This window comes from Panthera tigris, chromosome D2, assembly GCF_018350195.1.
Source record: "Panthera tigris isolate Pti1 chromosome D2, P.tigris_Pti1_mat1.1, whole genome shotgun sequence".
In the NCBI taxonomy this organism is placed as follows: domain Eukaryota; kingdom Metazoa; phylum Chordata; class Mammalia; order Carnivora; family Felidae; genus Panthera; species Panthera tigris.
In genome coordinates, this window is record NC_056670.1 from 12,107,429 (window position 1) to 12,113,529 (window position 6,101).

A 6,101-nucleotide genomic window follows, 5' to 3' on the forward strand; every position below is an offset into this window, starting at 1 on the left:
ACCCACTCATTAGTCCTGTTTTGTTTAATGAGCTCAGTATGTTTTTACATCATTTAAAATCTTACCAATATATGCTAAATGCCCACCATGACAAGGCACAGTGATAAGGGATACAGGTATACTAAAAGGTTTTTGTAGTGTTTGCCTCGTGGGACACTTCTAGATGCAAAGAAGAGACATAGGGGTGCCTGGGTGGCTCAGTGGGTTAAGTGTCTGACTTTGGCTCAGGTCATGATCTCGCAATTCGTGAGTTGGAGCCCTGAATCGGGGTCTGTGCTGACAGCCTGGAGCCTGCTTCGGATTCTTTGTCTCCCTCTCTCTCTGCCCCTCCCCCGCTTGTGCTCTGTCTCTCTGTCTCTCAAAAATGAATAAATGTAAAAAAAAAAAATGTTTTTTTAAAAGAAGAGACATAAATAAATGGAAGTCCCATATCTCTTCCTTAGATTATTGCAGAAGCCTCATAATTGGTCTCCCTGCGTTTGCCCTTGTTCCCCCGCAATCTGATGTCAACTCAGCAACCAGAGGGATCATGACAAAACATAATTCAAACAATGTTACTCCTCTGCTAAAACTTGCCACTGACTGATGTTCCTTCTTTGAGTGGATATCCCCGTCCCTACATGATCTGCCCACCATCTCCACACACACTCATTTCGTTTCCTACTTCATGTTCATGCCTCCTCTCTCATTCTGCAGCAAGCACTGGCCTTCTTGGTATTTTTATGGCACGCTTGTCACACCTCCCAAAACCTTTGCATCTAACATTTCCTTTTCCCCCTAAACTCCCCCTAAACTCAAATATCAATTTTCAGCGAAGCCTCTCCTGACCACCATATTTAAAATTGCAAACCCCCTCCCAACACACACACACACACACACACACACACACACACACAATTCCTATCACTTTTCCTTCCTTTATTTTTCTCTAGAACTTAACCATATGCCAATGTGCTGTATAATTTACCTTTTTATTTTATATGACTTCACCCACCAAATGATGAGCTCCATGAGGACAGAAGGTTTTCACTATTCTTGTTTCAACGGGGTTGACATTCCCATGGGGGACACAGATAGTGATGAGTTTCAGAGAAGACTTAAAAAGGATGGGGTCATTGGGAGCACTTGGGTGGCTACTTCAGTTGGGTGCCAGGGAAAGAGGTGATATTTGAACTGCTGGTGAGTGAAAGAGGAAGCCATGGCAGATCTTGGGAAAGAGCATTCTAGGCAGAGGGAACAGCTCACGCAAGGTCCCTAAGGCTGAGAAATGCATTCAGTGTGTTCAGGAACAGAGAGGCCACAAGCATAGCAGAAGCAAAGCAAAGGAGACAATGATGTGAGATGAAGTCATGGGATTTGATGAGGTCACCTAAGAGCGTAGATAGATGGAGAATTTGATCGAGGACAGAGCCCTGGGGAGATAAGTCAGGAAAAGAAAAGTCCATCAAAGAGACTGAGAAGAGGCAGCCATGCAGCCTTGCCAGGAGTGGTAGTCTAGAAGCCAAAGAAAGGAAGTGCTTTAAGGAAGATTAGCCAGTTGTGTCACATGCTGCCGAGAGGTCAAGGAACAAAGACATTTGCAATGGATTTTGCAACATGGAGGTCATCAGTGACTGACTTGGAAGTGGGTTGAGAAATACGAGGTGAAGAAGTGGCAGAAATCACGACTAATCAATATTTCAAGTGTCGCTGTGAAAAACAGAGAAACTGCCGTAGCTCAGAAAGCAGTGGGGTAAAAAGAAGACTTTGATTTTGTTTTGTTTCTATCTCTGTGTTTAAAAAGAGAAGCTACTACTGCGGTGCTTGGCAGACTTGGGACAAGCCAGCCACAATCAGAACCACGTTTCCATCGCGACTTGTTACGTACGTACTTAAAATCATGAAAACAAAAATTTGCAAAACAATACCCGTGTTATACAACGCGTCCCAATTCTTCATTTAAAAATGCTGCTTATTACCCACTAAAATGTTTGCAAGCCCCACTAATGGATTGGAAACTGAGGTTGAAGAACACTTTCGGGGAGTGTCGGAGCTGGCTCACACTGGCTTGCAGGAGCCAATTTTGCACACCTTTTCCATGTTGATAGCTTGAAAATGGCCAGGAACGGAAGTACTTACACCAGGGACATAGACAACCATGACAACTTAGGGCCACCCCCCACTGCCCCCAGCCCAAAGCCAGGTGTTAAACATTTACCACCACACTACTGACTGTACTCATATGAACGATCCAGTAGAGCGAAAAACACTAACCATGTAGAAGAAAGGGATGGTCACGAGAGTGCTTCTGGAGATGATGTTGCCCAAAACACACAGCAATAAAATTTTGGAATATCAGTTCAAAACAACAACATAGAGATTACCAATTATTTGCAGACAATTGTCTTAGAGTTCCAAAGCTGAAGGGATCCTTTCTAGTGGGATCAATTTCATCTCTTAATGGCCTCTTTCCTTAATCAAGAAGACACATTCATATAGTGTCGTGTGGCTGCAGATTTGGAAATAGTATGATATAGAGATATTGTCTTACAAGCAAAATGTGAAATAATGTATATTTAATGATGTGCATCATGTTGTTTAAAGGTGGGAAGCACTTCTGGTGGTGATTTTGCTTATTGTTGTGTTGCTGGGTTTTTGTTATTATAAGTAAATTTTTTCTTTGCCTCCAAGCATTGATTAAATGGTGGTGCCAGTGCTGGGAAAATACGCCTCAAATTAATAACTGTGGCATACAGGGGCACCTGAGTGGCTCAGTTAGTTAAGCCTCCGACTCTTGATTTCAACTCAGGTCATGATCTCATCGTTGTGAGACGGGGCTCTGAGCTGCGCATAGAGCCTGCTTAAGATTCTCTCTCTCCCTCTCCCTCTGCCCCACCCTGCTCGCTCTCTCTCTTTCTCTCTCTCGTGCTCAAAAAAAAAAAAAAAAAAAAAACAAGTAATAATTTTGGAATACAAGTTAGATGTGCTAAAACACTGTAAAGTACTTTAAATGACTGCTTCGATAATTATTCATGCTGTGAATTTAGAAGTCAAAACTCTAGAACCTTTAGCAAAAATAATCTATAAAAAAATTCAAAACCCTGCACAATAATTATAGATTTATGAGCTCTGAGACTGTATACCCTGCTTTCCCTTTACTTCTATGAGAAAATTTGTCTTGAATTATGCAGATTTTAAATTATTCAGTCTTTAAGACTGCATTCTTTTATTTATTTATTTTTTAAGTAATCTCTACATCCAATGAGGGGCTGGAACTCAACCCCGAGATCAAGACTTGCATGCTCTATGGACTGAGCCAGCCAGGCGCCCCAGAAGTGCATTCTTTACAATACCACAGCACTTACATTCCTTAAACCTATGTCTACTTCCCAGGGAAATTTCATGGTTGGTGCCATTGACCTCTTCTGATTGATTATCCTCCCCCACTGTAAATGGACTCATTTCTTCTTTGAATCCTCTTGCTTTGAACAAAGTCTCTCACACCTCAATACTAACTAGCACTACCCAAGAGCACTCAACCTTTTTTTCCAAACTTCAGACCCCCCTGTGTTTTGATCCATCCAGCTTACCTCTTATGTTCTACACGATCATGTCCCTGATCCAGTCTTTTCAAGTGTGAGAACCAAGCTTCTAGAACTATGGTTTTGTCATAAAATAAAAGAATCTTGAAGATGTAGAAGATCTTCAGAGGAGTATAAATTAAATTAATTCATCCCAATGGCTCAAAGAATGAGATACTGTCCTATTTTTAAAATGCTTTCCCTGGGGCGCCTGGGTGGCTCAGTCAGTTAAACATTCAACTCTTGATTTGGCTCAGGTCATGATCCCAGGGTCAAGGGATCAAGCCCCGAGTTGGGCTCCACAGTGGGCGTGGAACCTGCTTGGAATTCCCTCTCTCCCTCTGCCCCTCCCCTTCTCTCTCTCTCTCTCAAAATAAATAAATATTTTTTAAAAATTAAAAATAAAATACTTTTCTTGAAAGTCTTAGCAAACTAAGGTATGTTAACTAGAGAATAATGTATTGTTATTTTATATGAGAATATATCTGAAATTATGTAATTTTAAAAGTAGAAACACAATAAAATACTTAAAGTCACATATATATTATACTAGGTAATATTTTAGGCGCTAGAGATACAATGGGTAAAAAATATAGCTCCCATTGGAGCTTACATCTAGTGGGAGTTAGATAATAAGTAATTATACACATGTATTTTAAAATTCAAAAGGATGATGTAAGTAACTGTTAATGCTCATTGTGATCTTTGTTCTTGCAAAGTAGCTGAGATTCTTAATACTATTAAAAGGCTTCCCTCAGAATGCAATATGAATATTTAACCAATCCTTCTTGTGTATAACTAATTGTCTTCTAGCTTGTATTTACACAGCTCATTAGAATTTCTGTGACAGGTTATTTCCTGCCGAACCTGGAGTTAGCAATTTTTTTAAGCAATTTTTCCAAGAAAATTTTTAGTGGGAAATGGTGTATAGAGACCACAATTTTGACTAGGGATGCTTATGGCCACTGGGTTTGTTTCTAGACTTCCTCAGTAGATGAAGCCAAAAGGAATGTTAAAAAAAAAAAAAAAAAGAAAAAAAAATATATATGTATATATATATATATGTATACACACATATATAATATAAATAAATTTAAAATAATATAATATATATTAAGTATATAAAATCTATTTCAAAATATGTATCTTATACATTTAAATATATATTTAATTTAAAATATATAAAATATAAATATATATCTAAGTTTACACTGATTTCATTCAATTTAGGATTACAATGTTTTCATTTAGCTTTTTTATTTTATATGTATTCCTCATTTTTGAAAATAAAAATCTTGGTTTCTAATAACACTAACATAATTACTTATTTGCTTTATTCTACATATATAATAGTTTGGGGATAAAAAGTTAAATATTGTTTTAACAATATGGTTACATAACAAAATGAAGGTTTATTTGCATTTATTTTCTGTCTTTAAGCCATATCGCACAGGAGATATACAATAACGCTTCTGTGTTTTAAAGTAATTTGATAATACTATCCAAAGCAATCTATAGATTCACTGCAATCCTTATCAAAATTCCAACAGCATTTTTTGCAGAAATAGAAAAAAAATCTTAAAACTAATATGGAATCCCAAGGGACCCTCAATAACTAAAACAATCTTGGAAAAAAAAAGAAAAAGTTGGAGGTCTTACATTTCCTGATTTCAAAACATATTACAAAACTAGTAAGCAAATAGTCTGGTGCTGGCAAAAAGGACAGACCTATAGACCAATAGAACAGGAATAGAGAATAGAGAGCCCTGAAATAAATCCTTATGTACATGGTCATATGATCTTCAATAGGGTGCTAAGACCACTCTGTGGGGGAAAAGATAGTCTCTTCAACAAACGATGTTGGAAAAATTAGATATTCACATGCAAAATTGAACCTTTAGCTTACACCTTATACAAAAATTAACTCAAAATGGATTAAAAACTTAAACAAAAAACATAAAACTACACAATTCCTAGAAGAAAACAAAGGGCAAAAACTGCATGACATTGGAATTTGGCAATGAGTTTTTGGATATGACACTAAAAGCACAGATAGTAAATTAAGAAATAGACAAACAGAGGGGCACCTGGGTGGCTCAGTTGGTTAAGCGTCCGACTTCAGCTCAAGTCATGATCTCATGATTGGTGGGTTAGAGCCCCGTGTCAGGCTCTGTGCTGACAGCTCAGAGCCTGGAGCCTGTTTCAGATTCTGTGTCTCCCATTCTCTTTGCCCCTCTCCTGCTCGCACTCTGTCTCTCTGTCTCTGTCTCTCTCTTTCTCAAAAAAAGAAATAAACATTAAAAAAATTTTTTCTTTTAAGAAATAGACAAATAGGACTGTATCAAACTTAAAAATTCTGTGCACAAAGGTCACAATCAACAGAGTGAAAAGGCAACCCAAGGGAGGGGAAAATATTTGCAAATCATGTATCTGGTAAGGGGTTAATATTCAGAATATTCTGGATACTAACCAGATATAGATTCTAGATATCCAGCAGTATATGTATATGCATGTGTATACACACACACACACACACACACA

The 6,101-nt window shown here is 37.9% G+C and overlaps 1 protein-coding gene across 5 annotated transcripts in view; it reads right to left on the bottom strand.

Moving 5' to 3' along the window:
* Positions 1-3,620, bottom strand: part of LGALS8 (galectin 8) — a 35,420-nt gene extending 31,800 nt beyond the window's left edge. For 2 of the 5 annotated variants that reach the window (XM_042960004.1, XM_042960002.1), the window contains exon 1: positions 3,570-3,598. The gene's annotated coding sequence lies outside the window, so the exon portion shown is untranslated. Of the gene's footprint in view, positions 1-3,569 lie in introns of all 5 variants that reach the window. The other 3 variants (XM_042960003.1, XM_042960006.1, XM_042960007.1) reach the window with 3 other exon arrangements.
* Positions 3,621-6,101: the final 2,481 nt, after the last annotated feature.